Source organism: Silene latifolia, chromosome Y (assembly GCF_048544455.1).
Source record: "Silene latifolia isolate original U9 population chromosome Y, ASM4854445v1, whole genome shotgun sequence".
NCBI classification, from domain to species: Eukaryota; Viridiplantae; Streptophyta; class Magnoliopsida; order Caryophyllales; family Caryophyllaceae; genus Silene; species Silene latifolia.
In genome coordinates this window covers 447,107,463-447,135,103 of record NC_133538.1, presented here as the reverse complement: position 1 = coordinate 447,135,103, position 27,641 = coordinate 447,107,463, and the positions used below count along the sequence as shown (strand labels likewise).

The following is a 27,641-nucleotide window of genomic DNA, read 5'->3' as shown; positions in this document are numbered from 1 at the left end:
ATGTTCATTTTATATATACTTTTACCCCTCATTTTAGCTCGGTTTCTATTGATTATCATACTTTAATTAGTATACTTTTGAGCTAATTTTGTGTTCTAGGTGTATTGTTGTGTTTGTTACGGTTTTGTAGGAATCTAAGCATTTAGAGGCTTTTTCCTATGATTTTGTACACCAAGTTCACTAAGCTAAACAAGGCCAAACATTAGACTAAGCATGGAGCATTGGATTGGGTGTTTGCATGAAGAATTGTTGGATTGAAATGAGAATTACAAATGTTGCCAACAATCAAAGTCAAGCCCAACTTCAAGGTCCTTATTAAGGTCAAGCTTAGGATGCCATGAAAGCTTAGGATGCCAAGAAGAGCTTAGGATGCTAGGAATTGAGCACTACCGAAAGAAGCATAGAGATCTCTCACGCAATCAAGCACGAAGTAGCTTTGTTGAGCTAGTAGCTTTGTTTTTCCTTGTTCGGGTGCTCAATTGGGATTTATTTCAAAGTTTGGACAATCATGTGAGCTTGGTCTTAATGCTCAAGAAAGAAAAGAAGAAAAAGTGATGATGAATTGAATTGGAAAAAAATCAAGAAGAAAAAGAAATGAATAAGCATGAAAGAAAATGAAAAAAAGAGATGAATAAATTGAAAAAGAAAAAAAAAAGGAAAAAAAAGAAGAAGAAGTTGATATGAGAAATTCTCATGCATTATTCATATATTTTGGAGGATTTTCTCATGGTTTGCATTGCAAAATTGGGTTAGAAATAGGATTGAGCACCTTTACAATTTGGTAGTTGCTAGCTTGACTTAGCTCCACATTACCATAATTCATTTGTTCCCCCTTCTTACCCATTACATTATTGCCTTCTTCCTACCCATTTGGCTTCTTTATCATGCTTACATATGATTATCCTTGCTTACTAGTTTTGACATGTTTACCATATTAGATTGCGGACACATTGTTATAAGTTGAGGATAGTTGAGTGTTCACTCACAACAAATTGTCCTTTCACATATAAAAGAGTTTGAGTGTCCCGTGAGAGTCCATAAGTCAAAAGATCATGTAAGAGTTTAAAGGTTCATTCAAAGTTTTCTATGCTACGCCGTCGTGTAAATCTCATCCATGTCTTGCTTTATTCCTTGCCCATGTTGTTTCGGGTTTTTAAATCGTTATGCTTAGCTTGTTTAGGATGTAGCATTTGATGGATTTGGTTTCTTGCTTGAGGACAAGCAAGGGTTTAGCTTGGGGGAGTTTGATATGTTCATTTTATATATACTTTTACCCCTAATTTTAGCTCGGTTTCTATTGATTATCATACTTTAATTAGTATACTTTTGAGCTAATTTTGTGTTCTAGGTGTATTGTTGTGTTTGTTACGGTTTTGTAGGAATCTAAGCATTTAGAGGCTTTTTCCTATGATTTTGTACACCAAGTTCACTAAGCTAAACAAGGCCAAACATTAGACTAAGCATGGAGCATTGGATTGGGTGTTTGCATGAAGAATTGTTGGATTGAAATGAGAATTACAAATGTTGCCAACAATCAAAGTCAAGCCCAACTTCAAGGTCCTTATTAAGGTCAAGCTTAGGATGCCATGAAAGCTTAGGATGCCAAGAAGAGCTTAGGATGCTAGGAATTGAGCACTACCGAAAGAAGCATAGAGATCCCTCACGCAATCAAGCACGAAGTAAGTGGAATGACGAAGGGGCACACCACCCCGATCGGGGCCGCATGATTCTCGATTGTTTGCGTTTTTCCTCCTCTCCTATAAATAGGAGAGGTATTCCTAGGTTCTAAGCATCTCATTTTACGTCTAAGTCTACTACAATAAGCCTCAAGCATTATAAGTTTTCTCTCATTAATTTTCATTAGTTTTCATTTCAAGTTTAAGTTGTTTAAGCATTCCTTAGTTAATCTTTCAATACTTTGTATTTCAAGAGATTTTCAAGCATTTGTTATTCAATCCTTCGGTTGTTAGTTAATCGTTCTTCCATACAAGTCTTCCTTATTAAGGTATCTCTTATTACAAGTTTATAATTTACACCATTGTTTTAGTTATCACATAGTTATTATAATTGAGTTTTTCATATTTAATTTAGTTTTGTTCTTTACATATGTTATATCACTTAACTAATATAATTCATATAACCATGTTTAATATTCTTTACAATTTAGTTTGCATTTTATATCTTAGTATGAGTAGCTAAATTCTCTAGTCTAAAGGCTAGGGGAGTCATGCAAAATCAAACATATAAAATGACTAAATAAAGTTCATAATAATATTGATCAATTGTTTCCACCACATGCTTGTTTTGTTTTGTTTAATCTTTGATTATCGGCCATAGTCATAGATTATATTTGTTCATTCGTTCTAAAGTCGAGAGGCACGGAATTGAATTAGACAGAGCATGTGTGGTAGGACGACCTAGTCATGGACGAGAGTTTCTCTAGGACCCGGTCTATGGTTGACACTAATGCCGTAAGGTGGGTGTCTTTAAGCCTAAGCAATTGACAAGATTATTACTATCAAATTTATCATGTTATTATGTTTACCTTTGCATGAGTAACCCGACCCCTTTAGACTATCTTTTATCATATTATTTTACATTGCATCTTCATTAATCATCAAACAAACAAACCAAACCCAAATCGTAATCGACCTCGATAAAAATCTACTCACAGCAATTCAAGACGTAATTCCCGTTTCCTTGTGTTCGACCCCTATTACTACATTTAATTATGTCCAGGGAAATTATCTTTGCATAGGTACGCGATAAAGCCTATCACTAACCTAACTCCCAAACTGAGGACGCGAGAGTGACTAGTGACCCCATTGACCCGAATCAATATGACTCGACCCGAATATTTATTATTGCAAACAGAACATTATGTTCGAAGAGCATGATAACAATGGATCCGAAATAACCCAAACCCAAAATAACCCGACTCAACCCAACCTGGCTCGAATTCAGACAAATCAGAAAATGACTGAAACTGAACAATACGAACCCAATTAACTCAATTAATCTGTTTGTCAGGTCTAAATTGTGGATGACCCCTGGACCCGTGAGTCCATGACCCTTCAAGATTGTATCTTTTCATTTTGGCAACATTCACAAAATCTCCTTACTATCCAGTATCCACTTATCCCTTCACCCACTCCTACGGGCATTAGCAATAGACAAACCTTCAATAGGTTAAGATAATATACAAACTCATTTACTCACAAATATCATACCAACAATAGATAATGTGGGATATATCTGTATGCATCCCTTTAATTTAAGGATTATAACGAATCATAAAGTGATGAATACTAGTCATAAAATTAAATTCCATTAACAAAAGGTAGAGAATTATAAATAACCTTTGGTCCTTGCTAATTCGGCCTATGAACAATATCGCAATGATATTCTCCTATCAGTTACACCCAAGATGCTCCGAGAAATGCCCTTTGATTATGCTAGAATCGATCCAAAAATTAACTGATTAGTTTTTAGTATTTTTGTGTTTTTCGTAGAGATGAGAGGCAATTAGGTTAGAATGAAATTAGGGTAGAAAAATAAACTCCCTACTTCTCTTATTTGCACCGAATTGAGGAAGTCCAAGGGGAGATATTTTTCTCCTTATTTCGGCCCATCTAATACCGAAATAATAAGGAGTAATATCTCCTTATTTTCGGTTTTAAGTAAAAATGTATAAATGTGTAAATTGTCATCTAGTGAGGATCGAACCCATGACCTCTTGGTTTGAGTACCCTCACTATTACCACTATGACACATTCATCTTGTTGATATTAAATATAACCGATTACATTTAATTACGAATTAACAGATTAATTCGTCCAAGCTAACATTACATACATTTAATTAAATATAACTTATTATATTCAATTTACGAATTGACAATTAATTCGTCTCAATAATATTATTTAATTTTCATTAAATAATTGTCTCATCAACACATTGACTAACTGTTTAGTCATATAATGCATCAATGTGATTATATTTCTATAACCACATCTCTCAAACACATCCTATAGGTGTGACCTTTAGGGACCAGGTTGATCACCATTAATCCGTATGATAATAACGTCAAACTTTCTAGCAAGGCAACCGTTATTAGGTAATCGTTAATCAACTGATTAAAATACTAAGTATACCCTTGTGAACCTGTAAGAGATTTACAAATGTTATCACACTAATTTGTGGAGGACACAAGCTCCAACAGATAAACCTCTCCAAGGTTCTTAATATGACCCACTATACTATTTATTCTCTCACATTCTCTCCCCACAAACTTGTATACTATATCATCCATGAACCTCAATACCTAGAGGGTTTATAGATAAACGTCTAAAATAATGGACACATCATCTTACAAACCTTTTGACAAATCTCTATTGGTAATGGCCTAAGGCCCTGTTCTTTTGGACTGAGACGAATCTGATCTGAACTGATATGAAGTTATAGGATCTGAACTGAACTTATAGGATCTGAACTGAACTGAACTTATAGGATCTGAACTTTTCTAAACTGAACTTATAGGAGCCGAACTTAATTTTATTTTATTTTATTTAACTTAACTACTATTATTACTATTACTATTACTATCTGCCAAGAGAGAACATTGATAAAAAAAAAAATTATAGTCTAAAACACAAGGTAAAATAATAATTTTTTCCCTTTTATATGCATTTGTTTGTTCATACATTATACTACGATTACATTACGATAACAAATAAATCACATATTATATCTTTTTTTCTAACCATTTATTTCCATATTATCATAATTCTCATAACTTTCATCTTCACTATCACTCTCAACAACGGATTCATTGCCTCCCCAAATGTTTTTGACTATGTTGTTTCGTACCTAATACATGGCCTTACTCCGTTTTTTATCAAACATGCACAAATCTATTGTGACGCTGAAATTATTAATGAGAGGAGTGATTTTCTTTAAATAATAATGTATGTATCGAATAATTAATGTCAAATGTTTTTGTATCGGTCTTTAAAAATAATATTCCGTATATAGCTTTTCTAAACTAAATTTATAGGATCTGAATTTTTCTGAACTGAATTTATAGGATTTGAACTGAACTTATAAGATCTGAACTGAACTGAACTTAACTTATAGATCTGAACTGAACTTATTGGATCTAAATTGAACTGAACTTTATAGGATCTGAACTGAACTTATAGTATCTGAACTGAACTAAACTGAAGTTATAGGATTTAGAGTGAACTAAAATTGAGTGACTTTGGTAAAAAAAAAAAAAAAAATAGTCTAAACCCTCCTCACCTCTACTTCTCTTCTTCTCCTCCCTCTTTCTTCTCCATTTTTCCCCAAAAATGGCGACTACTACTACAAATCCATTCCTCAAAACCCTAACAATCTCAATCACAACATGATCTCTTCAAAAACCCACTTCACTATTCATTCCAAAATCCCTCTTTTTCACAAAACCCACCAATCAATTCACTCTTTTCCTCCGAAAATCCACCATTTTTACACCACTTTTTGTTGCACAAACATCTGATTGGGAACAAGAGAGCTCTACTAATGCGGTTCTTGATGAAGAAGAAGAAGCTGCAGTTAGTTGGGACTTGTCCCAGGATGTGTCCGAGCCGGAAGCTTCTGGTTTCGGAACCAAAGACGGGTTTTCTCAACCCCCTGAGGATGCTAAGTTGTATGTTGGTAATTTGCCTTATGATGTTGATAGTTAGAAATTAGCTAACATGTTTGATGGAGCTGGTGTTGTTGAGATTGCTGAGGTATATCTAACTTTATCATTGGTTTATTTATGGGTTTTTGTTTATTCAATTTTATATTAATTGGGTTTCATGTATTTATATAATTAACGGGTTTTGGCTACTAATGTTTAATTGCTTGGTTTTGATTGTAAAGTTATAATTTTCTTGGTTTAATTCGATTAGATTTCAACTTTTAATAAATTTTGTTAATTAAGCTGTAATTTTTTTCTGGGTTTTATTAATAAAGATGTAAACTTTGATTGCTGTTAATTACTATTTCCGTCTCAATCATTTGTTTACCTTTTTTTTTTTATATTCTGTCTAAGTGGTATTTTAATCAAAGGTAAACAAATGAATGAGACGGAGGGCGTAAGATGTATAATTACTGCGTTTTTGTTTATTCAGTTTAATAATTATTGGGTTTTATGTATTTGTAGGGTTAATGTTTAATTGCTTGGTTTTGATAGTAAAGTTATAAATTTTCTTGGTTTAATTCGATTAATCTTCAACTTTATGTGTTTTTGTTGATAAAGCTGTAGTTCTCTGGGTGTGATTGATAAAGATGTAAACTTTCATCGGTTTTGTGAATAAAGTTGTGCTATTTGTGGGTATGTGTTGTTGAAGGTAAGATATTGTGGATGTTTTTTGTAGGTAATCTACAACAGGGAGACTGACAGGAGTAGAGGGTTTGGTTTTGTGACAATGAGTACGGTTGAAGAAGCCGACAAGGCTGTCGAAATGTTCAGTAATTATGTATGTCCACCACTCCACCCTCTTACTTTGGTGTATAATTCTATAATAATTGTGTTTTGTTGTGGTTTTTGAATTTTGATATAAAGTTTTGTGTGAATGTTATGGCTGTGGTCAGTGCGGAAAGTAGAGGATAATTTGTAAGGTGAGATGCTTTGGTGTGTTTGGTGCGTTTTTAGCGAGGGGCTGTTAAGTCAAGGGAATTCAGATAGGATAGAGGATTTCATGATAAAGATTGCACAAATTCTCATTATAGACGGGAGATATCCATCTATAGTTATAGACGGGCTTAAAATATCCACTCACTTTAAGCATAAGACAAGCAACAAGTGGCATGGTGGGGCCCAAAAATGTCACCACTTATTTGACTCGTCTTTCACTTTAGACGGATATATTAGTCGTCTATAGTGAGACTAACTAGTTGAAAAGCCCGTGCGGATCATCTGTACAAATATATTCTATAATTGATAAAAGAAGTTCAATTATGTGTAAATCATTGATAAACAAAAGTTCGTGGTTGGTGTAGTTGATCATCAATGAACTATTAGTGCTTTTAGAATTGAAGTTTTGTCATTTAGTAGTTATCATTTCAGTTGTGAAACGGCCAAATGACCAAATTGGTAAAAAAGTGCAAGGGTGGTGACATATTGGTAAAAAAAAAAGTTTGGTGACAGATTGGTAAAAAAAGTAGTAAGTGAATGCCAAATTGGTAAAATAACAACTTAAATGACAAATTGGTAAAAAAACCAACATGCTCTTCATTTAAATAAAGCCAAAAGAGGTGGTGTATCTCATATCCAAAAAAATTACTGTTGGTTTAGACACCAAAACTAATTTCTAAAATGTTGTTAATAGATCAATTTTAACATACCAATTGATCTAATAACAACAACAAAAGATATGCTAAAATTACAAAATAGCCTCGATATTGTTAGTTCTAATCGTAGTTCGTCTTAACATATAAATTTGCTATCGTCGCAACGGGATACTTGGAGAAGATGAACTGTGCATTTGTGGGCCATTGATGACAATATTTGGGGCAGTCATACTCGGACTATATATCACCTCTCCTCCTTCACCATAGCATATACCTATCCCCGGAAGCAAAGTTGACCTTCCATGTGTGATGGTTCCTCTTCCTCTACTCATTCTTCTTACTCCTCCCCTTCTGGATGCTACAACTTGCAACCACGATGGTTGTGAAGTTGCAAGTACTCCTCCATCTTCGATAGGCCTAGTACCCTTATGACCCCTAATCGTTTTAACGTACTCAGCTTCGGTTGAGACATCTCCTTGCGTCCATCCAATCCTGTTTTTGCCTCCTCTTTTTCTTCCTCTATTCCAACTTGTAGAAGCATTTATCGGATTATGACAACTTTGTGTCTTGTAAAACAAACATTGTTAATATTAGAAATTAAAATGATAAAGAGTACAAATATGAAAAATATTTGATAAAGTGGAGATTTCTAAGTTCTAACCTCTGTTGTGTTAATAGGTAAGGGACATTTTCGCTTGTCATGACCTTGTTCCCCACACTTCCTACATTTTGTAGATTTTCCTTGTCTACAATATTTTCTCCTACTTTTGGGTACTTCATCAGCATCTTTCCTCGCATTTTTTCTTCTTCCACCTGACTTAGATTTTATAATATCCGGAGGCAAAACCATTCCCTCTTCTTCATGGTTCCAAAAGGTGCTACCCGGAACAGGTTTCAACAAATTAGGATATGTTTTGTTGTATGTTTGTAAGGTATACCATTTAGGCAAATATTTTTCTGGTTGGTGCCTCATGTACAACAACGCACTCATCCCATGACAACATGATGACAACATGGTATCTCTGTAAGATCCCAAGCACGACAAGAACATGATTTTCTTTCCGACGTCCACTTCATGACTAACACCGTTATGAACAACCTCAAAACCATGTTGTGAATCTTCTCCATTCCATGACAACATTGGTTTATATCTTGATAATAGGATAAAGCTATTAAAAGTTTCAGCCATATTATTGTCATATTATTGTCTACTGCATCACAACATGAATGCGTCTTAAAGAAAGACTTGCAAAAATGTTCAGGGTTTCTTTTTTCAAAGTCATCATATGCTTGTTGTGATATTTCCTTCAGTTTAGCCAACTCAAGAGTCATATTCTCCTTTACTAGGTGCCTTCACACATTTCCAAAATTGCCTCTCCAATACTTTTCCTTTGCGTCGCTTGCTCCAATTTGAGTAAATGTCTTGCACAATTTCTATGTTCCGCATGTCTCCAAAAAGCTTTTTTTTTTTCAGCGAATGAAAACAAACATAAAATCTTTGAAAAATCTTTGGCTGTCCTAATTCTCCATGGAGTGTCTAACACAAGTAGTTCCTGGATTAGATTTAACCAGCTCCAGCAAGTATGGTTTTAGGGGTATGGTTTTAGGGGTCGTTTGGTTGCATGCAGAAAGTTGCATTGCCCTATGGTGCTCGGACTCGGGTACGGCGTACGGATACGAATCCTTGTATTCGACACTTGAAGTCCTAAAATCAAGGATACGAGGACACGAATAACTAACGGATACGACAACATTTGGACACGGTCAACGTATCCACTTTTCAAATTTGGACACGGTCAACCTATTTCCAATTTTATATTTTTCCTAGTTTATAATTAAAAAGAAATTAAAATAAAACTACATATGTATAATTGCTTGTTGAAAATAGGTGGGAAAGTATTATGCTTGAAAATGACAGTTGTAAAAGAAAGAATAAAAGAGAATAAAAAAAGAAAAACCTATGGACCCACCCACCTACTTATTTACTAGTATTTATTAGTGACATCAAGTGAGAAGATATAACCGAGGCAATTAATTCCTTCCTAGTAAAATCAAAGATAAAAAATAACAATTTCCTTTCCCAATAAATCTACCACATCTTTCTTTCTCCTTTCCCTCATAAATATAAAAAAACTAGTCATCTCCTTCTGCTCGCCTTCTTCCATGGCTTCCAGGGACTTTTCTTCAATGGCGTCTGCAGCCGTCAGTTACTCCTCGTCTAAAATGGTGTCCATCTTTTACGACGATCTGGACCTCAGAGGTGTCCCTTTTTCAAGCTACCGACCGGACACGATTTCCGTGTCGGATCGGCCGGATACGGGTACGGCGGGTAAACAGGCGAGTCCGAGTACCATAGGCATTGCCTAGAAAGTGATAAATCACATGAGTTTAGAATTCATGTGAATTAGGAAATGTTGTTTGGTTGCATAAAGGAAATGCAATTCATATAGGCATTTCCACCTACCTAGGGGGATCTAGGTAAGCAACTTCCTCCATTATGGAGGAATTAGAGTTCCAAGGTAATTCTATTTCATGTGAATTGGGGTAACCAAACAAGTTACCTATTTTGCAATTCACATGAATTGGAATTCATGTGTTATTTAATGAGTAACCAAACAACCCCTTAAGATACCATATTGCTTTTTCATCAATGTAGTAACGACATTCAATGCTTTTTCTTTTGCTCTTTGACACTTTCTTATATTTGTTACAATCTGGTATTTTTCCTTCATGTCATCTTTCATTTGAGCAGGAGACAACAAAGGATTCCTAAGAATCTTATTTAAGTATTCTTGGACCAACCAAGCTTCCGTAATTAATCTATTATTCATAGTCCTCAAGCAATCGTGAATTGGTTGCATAGACTTAATTTGCCAAGCACTTACATCTTCTAGGCCCGGTCCGGCCGTTAACTCCCATTTGCACAAGGAACAACCAAGATGAATATGCATCTTGTCATTTTTCATGTAGATGAGGTCTTTGTGTTGTTGAATCGAGTACAATAAAATAGCTTCCTTGAACACTTCTCTTGATACGAACCTTAGCCCAATTGAAAGCTCAACTTTTCTTATGTCACACTTCTCATTAAACATTGGATACGCTCTCCCTTTTCTTCTTTTTAGGACCGGAAGATCAACATCAGAGTTATCGTCTGATATTCTACCACCTTCGTCATCTGATGCTCTCTGGTCAGATTCATACCCTCCTTCATATGTGGTAAAATAACTCGGCCACTTACTTGATGACCCACCATCATCCCTATCATGTTGTGGTTGCAAAGGGTGTTCATGGAATGTGGTTTCACCATTTAGCGCCCAAGTTCTAGTACTTCTCAAATTTCTATTTGTTACCCTCCACTCATACATCTCTTCGTCATCGTATTGCAGTTCCTCCGTCAACAAGTCATCATTGCATCTAAATGAGTCATCTGATCCATACGCATCCTCACTTGTTTCTCCACCCTCACTATCGTCCCAAGAGTTAACCACTTCTCCACACACACCTTCTTTTTCTATTTCATAAGTTTGGGTCTGGGGATTGACATGTAATTGGGTAGGAACTACATTATCTTGAGTTTCAAAGCCTATGAACTCTAGAAAATCATCATCTCGTTCTAAACCGTAACTATTCATCTGCTTATATTCACCAACAGTCCAACACAACAAAGCACAACAAAAATTTCAAAAAAACGTAAAAGAAAAGGAGTAGCAACAAAATTCAATAGAGAATGAAAACCCTAACATACTTCATTTAGTAATCGTAAATCCTAAATTAATCAAATTGTATATTAATTGTACACTAACAACTCCATGTAATGCACATATATATTCAATTATAATTCTAAAGTACAAATTAATTTTCGAGTTTTGTTTGATGGAAATAAAAATAATACCTTTACCAGAAATTAACAAGGAGGATAAGCTAATTGTGAAGATCTATTGTTCATAGTATAAATTTTTTTTATGATGTTTCATTGTTTTGATTATTGAAGAGTTCAAGTGGTAGTTGTGGAGTAATTTGTTGACAAAAAGAAAAAAAAATTTGGGAACTGAAGTGTCGTGATACTCGTGAACGACAGAACAGAGATGAGTAAAAGGAGTTGTGAGGTCTGTTGACTTAATGACTTTTTTGGTCAAATTTGGTATTTTATTAGTTTTTTTGCCTTAAATGGTTAGACGGTGTGTTTTTTTTTTTACCAATATGTCGTCAATTATTATTTTTTTTTGCCAATATGTCACAACCCTCCCACTTTTTTGTACCAATTTGGTCATTTGGTCATTATGAAACATCAAGTAACATAGTAAGAGTATGTAATTAGTTTTTCCATTATTGTTATAGGTATCACTGGTTTTAATTAAATACAATAGTTATTTCCATAAACATAGTGCAACTCACCAAATGAACCACCAAATGAACCGCCCTTAATAACTCAGACACACTTTTATGAGTTTTGCAAATTATTTTTAACATATAACAACTACGTAAAACTAAATGGTGTTACGTAAAGCAACAGGTATCATAATTATCTATATTTTGTGTGTAGAAAAATGTTAGATCTCCTATAGCAATTAGGAGAGTGTTTTGCTCTTTATATATTTCTCGTAAAATCAAATCAATACTGAATTCCAATAAAATTAATAGTCTCTAAACAACAGTACAAAAATATATGTATAAAAATATATGTGATTCTATTACATAGAATGCATGAAGCTCCCATTAGGATCATCTTTAACAATATGCATGTTGAATGTTCTAAGAATTCAAACATTGGTTTACATTGTCATGGTTTGGTAGTAGAAGTCAACTAAGTTGGACATTGTTTTCTGTGTTCTGATTTTCAACATTGTTAGACATTAGTAGTAAAATGTCCCTTTAACATAAAAGCTACTTTTTTTGGTATTAATTATATCAGTTGTATAGCATCTGAAGACACAATTGTATTATGTAATTACCTATTTTTATTGTACACACTACCGATTTTAGTTAATTTAAAACGTCATTCCAAAAAATGTGGTTTAATTCCATAAAATGAACACGTGACAACCGAGACTCGTTTTATAAGATTCACAAATTAGATTAACTTACAACATCTACCAATATTCCATTTTATAAGCATACGACAATGTAAATGTTGAAGAATGGTACACAAAACATGTATCTCAATTATATATGTAGCTTGTTTGGAGGATTTTTGTTAGATCTTTAAACAATAAAAATTTGTTTTTGACTATCTACCACTAAGACTCGTTCTTCCCTATGAACTTCATGTGAAATTTATAATACGAACTCTAATTTTTAGATGTGAGATATTTTTGAGTGAATTAACGGTCAAACTTTTCAAAGTTTGGCCTCCAAAAAACAAATTAGGAGTTTTGTGTGGATTGGAAGGAGTAGGATATTAGGATACTACTCTTAAACTCGATTAGTTTTAGATTAATTCTATTAAAATTATAACTCATTTTTGTTTATTTGAAATGTTATCTATTACTCTTTATTTATAATAACAAAATGAACAAATTTTCAGAGAAAAGTTCCAATTTTAAGAAAATGGCTTCAAATTACTAAATATATATGTACAATCATTTCACTTCTTAACCAATATATATGAGTTTGACCTAATTTATTACACTAAGGAGTACTTTATATTCAACTAAACCCATATCGGATACCTCATAGTTAAACCATTAACAAAAATAAAAGTACTATTTCGACTTTGCTGCCCTGATGTTTAGCCTAATTTCACTTTGGTGCCTCGTGATTTGTATAATTTCACTTTGGTGCGTTCAAGTTTTGACTACTTCCTACTTTAGTGACCGTGAGATCCCTGAAAAATCTCCTTTTTTGAAAATAAATAAATAATATGGAGGAGTCGCCAGTAGGTTTTATAAAAAAAACATACAAAACAATTTCAACGGAAAAGGCCCCTTTAGATCCCTCGTATGGGGACTGATCCGTCACTCCGGCCTAAACCAAATATTGCGGATTCGGGGGTAAATGTACGGTCAGGGAAGGTGTTAGGCACCCGAACCGCCCATCAAACTGACGGCCTCTACTATTTATTTGTAATATCATATATTTGACGAAAGTTGACTAAAAGCAATGTTAATTACAAATTATTATATACAAGAACAAGTTAGCTTAAGTGTATGAACAATTATACGAGCAATACGTTAACATACGAGAAAATAAATAAAAGACTAAATAAAAAGAGAAAAGAAAACTTACTCCCTCCTATTCTAGATAACTCTCCCCTTTGGAGGGGGGCACTAGATTTAAGGAAGGGAGTATTATATTGTAAAGTATGTGTGTGGGGGTAGGAGATTGGAGAGAGGGTGTTATGAATTAGATTGTTAATTGAGAAATTAAGAAACTAATTACTCCTCCTTTTTACCCGATTTCACTTTCCCTCCCTTTTCATGCACTTTAGTGTTGATGCATTGTTTCCATCACGGTTTAAAACGCAGACGGTGAAGCGTAAAATTAAAATTACATGATGTTCAAATTATTACAAATTCTGAACAATTAATTAAATTACATACGGACTAATAAAATTACATGAACTAATAAAATTACATTAAGCGTAAAATTAAAATTAAAGAACAATAGGGACTTAATTTTTTTACGGGGAATTAGTAATGAGATGGACTTGAGATAAACCATAGATTTCCTTCATCATTTCTTGAATGGCCCATTTGAGTAGTCCCTTAAGCTAAGTTAACCCAAAAACTCAGTCAAATGTTACATATCCTTGCACCAAGTCTGAAATTTGGCACCAAAATTCAAATATGGAGCCAAAATACAAACAAGTTTCATTTTTGCGCCTAAACCAAAATTTTAAAGTAGTGCAAAGTTCTTTGTGCTATAAATAGAATGGATATTTAGGTGGGGGTCATTTATCAGCAAGAGTCCAAAGAATACCTTTCACATAAACACCTTTCAAACAAAAAATCGGGAGCATTCAATGAAAAATCTCACTAACTTAGAAAAATCTAAAATTCTTGAAACACTTTTAGAAAAACAAAAGACGATGGAAAACCACACTATGGGGTAATGAAGAAAGCGCGACAAAATACTCGGTTTGCGGGAAGACAATAAGCGAGGTGTGGAATCTAGCAAGGTCACAGAGGAGGTCAAATTTACGGTCCAATGTCAACAACCTAAAGAAAGGAAGCGAGAAAAATTGGCGGGGTGGTGTTAGACAATGAGAAGCTCGTATCGATTGAGCTTCTTAAGAGAACCACACAACACTCACTTTACGAACAATTAGGGGTAAGCGATCAACCATATCAAGATGGGTCATGTCAAAGCAAATAAGGGGGCACACAAATGCATTGAAACCAGGTTTGATCGATAAAAACAAACTTGCTAGATTAATTTTAGGTCTTCAACATTTACAATATCATGAAGTAACTAAAAGAGTGGTTTTCAAAGATCAAAGCATTATCATTCATATGGATGAAAAATGGTTTTCTAAAACTAAACCATCAACAAGGTTTTACTTGGCTAAGGGGGAAAGCGAACCCCATAGATGTGTGCAATCTAAAACATTCATTGAAAAGGTAATGTTCATGTGTCTTTGTTCTTTAGACCAAAATATCTTTGCGCAAATGGTGATCTCATTTTTGATGGGAAGTTAGGAATTTGGCCATTTGTTAGCCAAGTTTCAGCAAAGATTAGAAATTCAAAAAATAGAGCGGCAGGAACACTTGAAACCAAGTGCGTAGTCTATAAACAAGCAAGTTACTAGAGATATGGTTATAAACTCGGTGTTGCCAAGAATAAAGGCTAAATGGCCTTCATGTCTAGGTAATCATGTTATCATTCAACAAGATAATGCACGACCACATATTAACAATGATGATCCTGATTTTAAGAAGGCAAAGAATGAGATGGTTGGCGTATTGAATTGGTTTATCGGACACCCAATTCACCGGACTTAAATGTCTTGGATTTGGGATTTTTAGATCAATACAATCACTCCAACAACAAAAAAAAAGGCAATCAAGTTCGATGAACTTATTCAAAACTGATGGATCATATATAGAACAAGATCCACTCAAACTCAAATATGTTTGGATTACATCACAGGCATGTATGCTTGAAATTATGAGAAAAAAAGGTGGCATAGATTATCCTGTGCCACGTATACGCATAAGACTAAACTAGCGAATTTGGTTTACTTCGAATATCTTAATGCTAACATGGATTTAGTGAAAGAATGCATACAATATGTTCAGAATGTTGGTGATGCAACCACCATAAGTGAATTGGTGAATTCATTAAGCGATTATCGAGAATGCACGGGGGATATAAAGAACGGATGGAAATAATGAACCAACAGGAGACAATGCACTGTTGGTAACATTATCGAACATAGCGGGGTAGTAATGAACCAACAGGAACAATGCCCCTGTTGGTAACATTATCGAGTAAACAATCCAAAGAACCACAACATTTTGACAAATTTTGGACAGTTTTTGTATGTCAAAGACTAGATGTGTACTCACTTTGTCACAAGATATTCGCGAGATGAAGAAATGAGAAAACACAAGTAAACATTCCGGTAGATTTCAAAGAAACAATCCAGCAGAAAAAGCAAAGAAGAATGTGGAAACAAAGAAAGAATCATGCGGAACAAAGAAACAAACCAAAGAAAAGCAAGCATGAATCAAGGAAAAACACATTTTGTAAAGTCATTGAAGCATTTCATTTTGAACTTTGCACTACTTTTCTATTATTCGGTTTATGGCACTATGGATATTAACATGAAACATGAGCAATTGGTCAATCACTTTAGTAAACAATACTCTCAATATTGTTGTACATGCACAACCTCTTCACAACAAATGGTGGTGGCGTAGTGCGTGTACATCAACATCAAGGCTAAACACTACCCTCAACAAGTGATCATTGGGCGTTTCATTTAGATGAAAGTCAATTTTTTTTCAAAAACAGTTATCATCACTAGTCCATTCAACAACAACAAAAAAAAAACGATAATTAATTAGAGATAAAGATCAAGAAATCGACCTCCCTTGCCCTTCATCTTCCTGTAAATCAAGTAAAACCAGGCCAATATTTTGAAAGAACCCCAATAAACCATTTTGTAATCACCGGGCTTTCTCGTATCGCAACTGGATCTAATTCATCATCTGAATTAGAAACATCCGAACAACATGCAATCTCGAAACCTTATCATTTGGCATCTCGAAACTTCGTACTCCATTAAAACTTCAAACTGAGGCCAATATTTACATAGATCCTCCATAAACCGTCTTCTACTCTCATCCTTTTTACGCCTTGCTAACCACCTGTTAGCCTTTCTCTCATTTTCTCTCCTCTCTTGCTTCCTCTCCCTCTCCTCATCCCCAAATGTGAAATGAACAACATCAGAAGCAGAAGCAACAACCTCGTCAATCAATCCAACATCAACTTCGTCATCTTTCATCTCCATTTCCTCATCACCCATATATAAATCTTCATATAACTTCTCCATATAACGCAGATCAATTTCAGACGAAAAAGCCCCAATTTTTTTCATGTTTTTTTTTGAATTTAATCGATGGTAATGATGTAGATGATGGTATAGATTGATTATATGGTGACAAAGATGAAGATAAGATGAAGAAATTAGTGATTGATCAAGATAAGAAGGTAAGATAATGGCGGAAGAGAGGTTATGAGAGGGAGGATAATGGCGGAAGAGAGAGAATGTTAGGGTTTTCTGTGAGTGGACGGAAATTATAAGGCGGGAGTAATTAGGGTTAAGTGTGGGTGGGCTGGGTTAGATTAGTGGATTGTATAATTAGTGGGCTGGGTTAGTGTTATAATAGGATGGGTTAAGGGTGGGTTGGGTGGTAATTATTGAAAAGTAGTAAGGGTAAGATGGTCATTTCATAACAAAAAACTTTACCAAATAAGGAAATAGGGAGAGTATTGTGAATAGACGAAAAAGGAAATAGGGAGAGTTATTTAGAATAGGAGGAAGTATTTGAATCCGGTACCCTCAACCTGGATTTGACTATGAATGAAAATCGACTTTGTCGTAAATTAACGGCTTTATGCGCTTATATGGTACTAGGATGATTTAATGTGGGTGGTTTGATTTGAAACCAGGATAGTATATTTGAGACGATGTATGGGATTTCTGGTCGCTCGCTTTATACCCGTGAATCTCGTATACTTTTTTTGTGTCCCTTTGGCTAATGGTTCCATGGAGTATATATAGTGATCAAATAAGAAGAGGTTGGCTCTAATTCAGAGGTTTCCGAGAGGTAGAATTTAACAAAAATAAAGAGTTTGAGCTGCTATTGTATTTCCTATCTAAATCTTGTTTTTCTAATGACTCTTCCGGAACATTAGTGCCAATTTGCCAACTCATGACCAATCATAATAAACAAATTCTCGTAATTACAATCCTTATCTCATTTGTGCTTTGATATACTTTTCCCGTTGCGAAATTGTTGAACACTTTTAAACTTGTACCATCACTCTGGTTAATGGGCTTCTTTTTTGGTACGTTGATATCCCAATTAACAAGGCGTGCTTATTCTACGATCTTACTCGACTTTAATTTACTCGTTGGTTTAATGCCAAACGAGCTAAATAGAAATACAAGGCTTATAGGAGATTTTAGGCTAATTTATGGGGTTTTTAGGAAAATAAGCGTAAAGAACCGTTTATTATAACATTGTCAATTTCCATTTAATCACTAAATATTAGCCTCATCATCGGGTACCCTTAAGGCTTGTAGACACCTTACAGAAACCCCCACTTTGACCGAGTCTGAGTAAGACGAAGGTCAAAGTAGTCCGGGACAGATAAAGGTTAAGAAACATATCTGGGCCTCTTATTTTACGTGTCTGGAGTAGTTCCAGCGATAGAGACAATCATAAAACTTTGTTTCATGACCTTACTGGAAACTCGCATGGCAAAACTTTGTTTGTTTTGCCGGTTTGGAATCTGGATCTGGTTGTTGCGAAACTTTGTTTCACTGGCTGTAATCTGGAAATTGGTATAGCCAAACTTTGTTTAGCTCGTTTTGAATCTGATATAGCCAAACTTGGTTTAGCTGTCCTGGAATTTGGTAAAGCAAAACTTTGTTTTGCTGCCGGTCTGGTCTGGAATCTGGTATAGCCAAACTTGAAGTTTAGCTTGTCTAAAATCTGGTAAAGCAAAACTTTGTTTCGCTTCAAACTTTCAAAGTAAACCTGCAAAATCTGATTTCACAAGCTCGAATGCGTATCAGGGCCCGCCGACCAAATAATTTCAAAATTTTATTTGAAAAGGGATTAGAATGTAAAATCTGATTTTACAATCTAGGTTGCAAAATTTTATTTCACGAAAAGGCAAGTCCATAAAATTTTATTTTAAGAACTCAAATGCATGTCAAGGCCTGCCGACCAATTGATTTGAAAATTGCAAAATTTTATTTCGCAAAAAGGCAAAAGGCAAGTTCAGAAAATTTTATTTTAAGAACTCAAATGCATGTCAACCAAGTGATTTGAAAATTGCAAAATTTTATTTCGCAAAAAAGCAAGTTCAGAAAATTTTATTTTAAGAAGTCAAATACATGTCAGGGCCTGCCGACCAAGGAATTCAAAATTTATTTTGAAAAAAAGCTATATTTGAAATCGCAAAATGTTATTTCACGAAACTGGCTGGAGAATTGGCCAGAATTTTTCACAATCATTGAATTTGAATTTGGCAAAATTTTATTTTACGAGAAAAATGAGACTTTATGAGAAGTCCCCACTTTGGATGAATCTAGAAGATGAATACCAAAGTAGTCGACTAGGAGTAGTTAGTGACAAATATATGACACCTAAAATGTAAATGCATGTCCTTGACATAATGCATGTATGATTAATGCAAAAATGGAGTATTTTTTAAAACAGTTAAAATGATTATTGAATTTTTGAAAAGATTTTTTGAAAAAGATGGGGTCTGACCCAAATGTGATCCAAGTAGAAAGACTACCTTGTAAGTAACTTCTAACAATTTAGTTTTATCTGTCTCGAAAAGATAATTCAGTCTATTCCTGCCATAATTTACAAGTCTTAAAATCGCAAAACTTACATGATAGCACTAATTTACAATAGCTTAATGTTAGATTTAAAAAAAAAATACATCATATTATTAACCAAATGAAATCATCCGCACTAAAAATCAACTAATTTTCTTTTGTGGAAAGTAATTATAAAATTGACTTAAAATACCTCAAATAAAGATTATAAAATAAGAGATCAATAGATTAGAGAGGCGAGACGAGAATTAGGGTTTAGGTTTGTTAGTTTGTGTAATTGTGTCTACTGCCTTGCATAATGTATATTATTATTGTAAACTAGATTTTAATGCCCGTGCGATGCAGGGGCCGTTTGGTAGAGGTTTTTGTTTTTCTTTTATATATTTATTAAAAAAATGAACTATTTAGCCATAACGACTTATTTTCAATAATAAAAAAAGGTACTCCGTTTAGGAGTTACTTGGACACCGTGAAGATAATTGAAACTGATTTGTGAAGAATTGTTTGGTAGATAATATTTGCTATAGTTATGGATGAGTTGACAAGGGATATTCAGGACGACATCCCTTGGTGTATGATGTTTGCTGATGATATTGTGTTGATTGATGAGACAAAAGAGGGGGTGGAGAGAAAGTTGGAATTGTGGAGGCAGACTTTAGAGACTCGTGGGTTCAGGCTGAGCAGGAGTAAGACTGAGTATTTGAGGTGTCAGTTCACTAAGGTGGCGGGATCTCGGTGGCGGGGTTGAGATCGACAGAGGCGGGGAGTATTATTTTCGATGGGAATGTTGTTGAGGGTTCGGATTTCTTCAGATATCTAGGATCTATTATTCAAAAAGATGGGGAGTTAGACGGAGATGTGGCTCACAGAATTAAAGCGGGATAGTTGAAATGGAAGAGTGCTTCAGGGTTTTTATGCGATAAAGATATGCCCCAAAGATTAAAGGGAAAATTTTATCGCACGGCAATTAGGCTCGCCTACTTTACGACTCCGAGTGTTGGGCGTGAAACATTGTCACATTCAAAAGATGAGTGTGGCGGAGATGCGCATGTTGAGGTGGATGTGCGGACATACAAAGAAAGATCGGTTAAGGAATGAGGTGATTAGGGAAAAGGTAAAAGTGGCGCCAATAGAGGACAAGATGATGGAAAACCGACTAAGATGGTTTGGCCATGTGAGAAGGAGACCTATGGACGCACGAGTTAGGAGACGGGAGACTTGGAGAACAGAAAAGGTCCCTAGAGGCAGAGGAAGACCGAGACAGACATGGTTGAGAGTGATAGAGCACGATAGGAGAGTTCTGGGGCTTGATGAGAGTATGGTGACAGAGAGGGCACAGTGGAGGGAAAGGATACATGTGGATTTTTAGTATTTGATATTTTTTTGACAGATTTAGTGTTTTTTTATTTATTTGATTTAAAGAAATTAATTTATTTATTTTTCTCTCCTTTATTACACACTTTTTCAACAACCACTTTCTTATAGATTTTACCTGGTTCATTCCGGATGCTTAACTCTATTTCGGTTTTAAAAATCGTTTTAATCTTTTCTCTCGATTTAAATTTTAAGTTTTTATAAAAGAAAGACGGAATCCGATTTTAAAACCCCTTAGTTCACCTTGACTTTACATTACATTTTCGTTCCCCCTTTTTTGTTTTTCATCTGCCCTTTTTTATTCGCATTTTGAGGCGTGCGTTCACCCATGGACGGTTCGAAAGGATGATTCATGTCAGCCGACCCTAAATCATTTTGGGATTAAGGCTCTGATGTTGTTGTTGTTGTTGTTGTTGTTGTTGTTGTTGTTGTTGTTGTTGTTGTTGTTGTTGTTGTTGTTGTTGTTGTTGAGATGTGCGTTTACCCATGGACGGTTCCAAAGGATGATTCATTTCACCCGACCCTAAATTATTTTGGGATTAAGGCTCTAATGTTGTTGTAGTATAATTCTTCTAAACCAAAACTCCATTTCTCCCAATCATCTTCCCTTTGTCCCACTGAATAGTTTACACTTACTTTATTTTATAACGGAAAAATAAAGCAAGTGTAAACTATTGGCCAGAATGGAGGGAGTATTTGCCTTTTTATATGTACAACTTGTTCAATGTTGATAAGTTTCGCTAACACCAAGTTACAAACACACTAATGAAAACTCATAATGCATGATACTCCGTATATATTTCCATTATCTACAAAGGCTTATAGCATATTCACATGCACAAATAAAAAATAGTTCAATACAAAAGATTTTGTATACCTTAATCTGTTTTAATGGAGTATAAAATATTTTTTTGGGTACTCTTGCCCCCTGACAATAATTAGAAACTAAGTAGCTATTACACGGGGAATAGAATTCCGAGAAAGTTCTTCCTAAGAACACAAAATCTCATTGAAGACGGACGATATCCGTCACAAGCTTGTGACGGATACTGTTTCCTCTCACAAAATGCCCATTGAGAGGTGAGTGGGAAGCACATGGGGGTGCCCCACCTTGTCCCCTCTCCCTTTTTGTGAGAGGTCACAAGCTTGTGACGGGATTAGCCCGTCACAAACAAGACTAGCTGCCCTAAGAATACTATGAAGCTCAGAAGGAGGAAAATCCAACACGGTAACCAAAGTGGACGCATCAACACCCCGATTGGCTAACCAATCGTTAGCTCGATTCGCCTCTCTATAAACATGTTCGATCCGAACTATCCAATCTTCAGCTTACGGAGTCCATTACTCAACGATCCGAATGATACAGATTTTGTATACCTCAAAATGTTTTTAGCTCTTAAGTCTTATCTCTAAACGATCTCTTTCATCGTCAACTTTATTTAATACCTGAAATTAAAACACTTAAGTCACTAAATTTCTGTGTAAATGTTCGGAGGAAAAGAAAAAAATTAACAACCTAACAAACTAAGGAAAAATACTGCACAAATTCTTAAGAGATGAGAGACCTCTCCCATAATTGGTAGTTATCATTTTTATTTAATTTTTTCCTTTTTTTTAATTAGTTTTTAGTGCATTTATTGGTTGTCTCTCGTTAATATAGTGAGAAACAGTCTCTCTATTGGTGAATAACTTCTTATAATTTCTGTGCAACTGTCCGAATATTAGCCCTATCACAATTCACAATACAGAGGATTACTTTATTAAATGGACAGATTTTATATGAACCTCTTAACTTAATGCCTCATATTATCTAACGCTTTAGGCTGTGTGGTCTCTTACATTGCTCGAAAATCACTCAAAATAGATGCTTTGTTATATAAATACAAAGAGTACACAACTACGACAAAGAGTAACATAAGTATATGAACTCTTTTTATAATCACCGTTAACTCGTGAAGCACATTAAATTAGTTAATAATGACGAAAATAATAATTGGAGAACCGACAATACATAGACTTGTGATGTGGTTTTTATTTGACGATGGATGCCCACTTTCTACTTATTCTGTCCTACACATAAAAGCCAACAACATATCTTCAAATTTTTGAAGTTAGTCCCAATAAATGTGATCATGAAATGAAATTATTAATAAGGTGAAAAGGAAAAAAAAAACTAAAACTTACCGTATTGCTCAAATCCATTGCCAAACTAAATTAATGCCTATATAACATATAAGTAGACATCAAACCTATGTTACTCCGACACTTCACTTAACTGCCGTGTCGCGTGTCAGACACGTGTCGGTGTCCGACACGACACGACACTTCGACACTTTAATTTAGACCACAAAACAGGAAAATCCACCCCAAATCGCCGTGTCCAACACGCCGACACGTGTCGGCGTGTCTGAGTAACACAGCATCAAACAGAAAAAGTAACCAAACGTGATAATTAATCTACATATACCATGCAAATTAATGCCTACGAAATCCTTGGATGATAAAATCTTCCTCTAAACCACCTGCAACTCTACCATGCTTTACTGTGTTCCTGTTGTTCCATATGCCCAAAGCCGCATTACGAACATGTATTGAAGTTTAATTGTTGTGCTAAAAAAAAAAACAGAAAAACAAAATAAGAATCGATCAATGTAATAGTGTAATACTATGAGCAAACTAAAAAAAATACGTGAAAAACTAATACTAGTAGATAGAAGATGAATGGGGAAGCAAGGACATTGAATATGTATTTATATATGAATATTGGAGATGGGTGTATATTTGACTATTTGAGTCATTTTAGAATTCTTTTGACGAACTGATGATCAAACTCTATCTTTAATTTTAGTTTTTATAAATATAAATATTGGAGTTGGGTGTATATTTGAGTTATATTAGAATTCTTTTGATGAACTGATGATCAAACTCTTCTTTAATTTTAATTTTATTTGAATTTTTTTTTTAGTTAAAGTTATTTTGCATTATTTATTACTCTGAGGTGTTTTGCCAATGTTGAGACTTTTAAATCGCTTGAAAAAAGCTTCATTTATTAATATAGACTAGATTTAATGCCCGTGCGATGCACGGGCCTATTTGTAGTGTGTCGTGTATACTATAGTCACCAAAAAGTGTTTCCATGGTCTCAACTATATGCTACTTGTACTTTGTTTCTGTAAGATAGCAATACTCCTCCATGTAAAGTCCTCTATATTAGGTTTGAGATTATTGTTCTATATTAAGTAAAGTGGCTTCCTAAAAAAAATTAAAAAGGTAAAGTGGCATTTCGCTATGTCGCAATTACGAGCCACATAAGTTTTTAATTAGGTAACCCGCCTTTAATTAGATGGTAATCTTATACTCTTTCTGTTTCAGTTATTTGTTTATGTATTCCATTTATTAATGTCTCAGTCAATTGTTCACCTTTTTATTTAAGGAAATCTTTTAATGGGTAATTTGATCTTTCACACTTAGTTTGATTCACTTGTCATTTAATAATTGACACCCTCCTCTTTCCTTGGTTTTTGTGCCAAAACCAAAGGTAAGGAAATAACCGACCCGAAAGGAGTAGTCTTTAAATTCTCACATATACGAACATTGGAGAAAATGGTCTCTTACCAAATTATTGTGTAAATTATTTATTATGAGCAGACTCATTTTTGTACCAAAAAAAAAAAATGATGTCCAATTACCTGTTTTCATAGTGAGATGGCGTGCCTATTTTATCGTTGATCTACTTTTTAGTAATGAATCATGTCATAGCGTTGGTGATTATTTTTAATTTATGATACACCCCTCGTTCTGATCTCCACTCTAAGTGTTACTTAGTAAGAATTAAAAAGGTCTAGCATTAAAGTTATTGTGTGTTTGTCTCTCGAAAAACTTCCGCTTATGATATATCGTTCTTAGTTGATTTAGATAACAAAAATAATATTTAACTCAACCTCTGTATTTTGTATTGAAAACTTATGTTTTATCTTCTACACGTATCTAAATTTCTTGAGTTTTACTGGTACATAGTTTGATTAATATTGGACTATCACAAAAGCTACAAAATATATGTATATATAGGACTGTATATACTCTGTATATAGTTTTAAAGCTAACAATAGAGAGGAAAATAATCGTCCAGTTACGTCCATTTCCTTACATATGAAAAATTAACACGATAAATGTATACATGTACGACTATATCTAATTAGGCATTGCAAAATTCATCGATTCAAGTTAGCTATTATACTTCTTTCTTTTCTGCTTAAGAATCCTACTTACATAGTAGATTACTATTACAATTCTATTACAATTATTGCTCATACTTAAGTTTTAAAATAATTGTTCTCAACACACTTCTAATACAATAAATATGGTGTTTTTCATCGTAATACGCTTCTAATACAGTAATGCCGTACGTACAAACCAATGTCAACTATTTGTGTACTACTAAAGTACCATTGAACAAAGGAGACTTGCTAAGCACAAAGACTCCTTGTATGACTATAATCTTCCAATATTATTTAATATATATCGTACGGAGTATATCAATTGAAACTAAAATAGGAACTTTCTAAAAAATTTGACTCTCTAGGTAGTTCGTAAAACTTGGAGTCTCTATAATCACTTGAAAAAAGCTTTCTTTAATAATATAAATAGATAGATAGATAGATATTTTATAATGTGTGTCGTGGTTTATTTTTAAGTTTTTCCTCTTATTTTATGTTTTTTAAAATTCGGATTGGATCCGGATTTCAAAATTTCTCAATCCACATGCTGTCCAGTTTAATCGGAAAAAATCGGATCGGATATCCACTTTAAATGGTATCCACATATTCGGATTTTTTAATTCGGATTTCGGATCGGATTCGGATAAAAAATTCGTATCGGATTTTTTTGCTCATCGTTTTTATTTTTATTTTTATTTTTGAAGAGGTGAAGCAAGATTGTGGCTGAAAATTGTACAAGCATGATATATAAATACCGGGTCATTATTAGTGTTCAAAATGGGAATAAAATCATTAATTGATAAAGATTTGGGTGCTTAATGTGCTATCAATTGTGATTTGTAACGATGGCCGTAAAAATGACAATAAGAGTAATTGCTCCTTAATTTTTGATTATGCTCAACCTTTAGACGCCCCTATTGCAAGGGATTCACTTATTCTTCGAAATTGAAAGTTACGAAATCAATGAGTTTTAATTCATAAATTTTCGATGCTCATAAATTAAGGGGCGGTGAAAAAAGTTGATTTGCTAAAGAGACATTGGAGTAATTGTCTTGACAAAGTCAAAATTCTAAGGTGAAAGGAATTATCCGTTGAACTTAGTGTCCGGAGTACAACACATTTTGGTCCAAGCTAAGAAGGCTTTAGAACAAACTTGTGTTAGTCGTTTCTACCCTTGAATTTTGCAGCTATTATATTCATGTTGCCATAAATCTCGTTGGTTTTATCGGTTGTGGAGAATTACCATAAAGTATAAACGGAAATGGAATAATTGCTCTTTCACAAAATGCTACTCTAGAAGTTAGTAGCACCCTTTAAGCATTAGCATCATAGATTGCATTTAAGGATTAGGGAATCTTCCACTTTCCAATTGCGAACTGTTATTTGGCTTAGCTTGTCACCGAAGCGAGGTATGTTGTCCGTGGGCAGATAGTCTCATGAGAAACTGTCTCACAAAATAAAATTGTGAGACATTCAGTTGATAAGTGTTAGATTAAATGTTATAGTTCGATCACACCATTTTAGAACGATATGATTTTTTGGAAAAATTGTGATTTGTCCGATTAACAATTGTAATTTGCCGTCATTGACAACTTCACAATGGCTGTTTTTTTATCTTGTCTTTGTAACAGGAAATAAATGGAAGATCATTAGTTGTAAACAAAGCTGCTCCAAGGGGTTCACGACCTGAAAGAACTGAGAGACCACCTCGGGAGTTTGAGCCTTCTTTCAGAGTCTATGTCGGCAACCTTCCATGGGATGTGGATAATGGTCGTCTTGAGCAACTTTTTAGTCAACATGGCAAAGTTTTAAGTGCCCGTGTAGTTTCAGACCGAGAAACTGGCCGTTCGCGTGGATTCGGATTTATCACCATGGCCTCAGAGACGGAGATGAATGATGCTATTGCTGCTCTTGATGGACAGGTATACTAGTATGATTTATATTATTTTTTTGGCGTAAACAATCTAATTTAGTTTTGATTTGAAGAGAGTATGACCACAATGGCAGTAAAGCTTCACTCATGAGTTCTAACATAGCTGACTCGGGGTTAATGATGTAAAACTGGATAAGCTAGATCAAGTGTAGATGAACTCCCTCTCAGTTGATCTCTATGTTCACGGTTTTATATTTATTTTGTCATGGCGCTTGCAAAATCTATATATCAGACACTACATGTTAGTATTGCGAATGAAATGTTATTTATATCAAATTAGGCAGCCATGTCCCATGTTCGACATCTATTGATACCATTCTTGAAGTCTACGATATTGGCCATCAAGCATTATACATCTGATGAATTCTAAAATCCTTTCAAGCGTTAGCTGTATTTTTCCTAGTGTTAATGAATGCTTTTATTGTGCAGAGCTTGGACGGAAGAGCGATCAGAGTAAATGTAGCTGAAGAGAGACCTCCAAGACGTTTCTGATTTGGCCCGAGAGCATGATTCCGCTGGTTGATACTATTAGTTCCGTTTCTTTTCGCTCCTCTGCCTCAGACTTTTTGTGGCTCGTATTTTTGCACCCCATAGTTCAAGTGTTGTGATGGTAGTTAGTTCCTGCATTGGTTGCAGTAATCATCATACAAAATCATACGGAGTATGTTATTGCAATATGTATGTAAGTTGAGCTAAAGTCTTTGTGAGTCTTCTTACTCTCTTTCTTTGGAGTGTCCAATTAATTCAAAAGCTCTGGAATTTCTTTTCGGCT

The 27,641-nt window shown here is 34.5% G+C and overlaps 1 pseudogene; it reads left to right on the top strand.

The window, feature by feature from the left end:
• Positions 1-5,279: 5,279 nt before the first annotated feature.
• LOC141633347 (28 kDa ribonucleoprotein, chloroplastic-like) lies at positions 5,280-27,641 on the top strand (annotated as a pseudogene).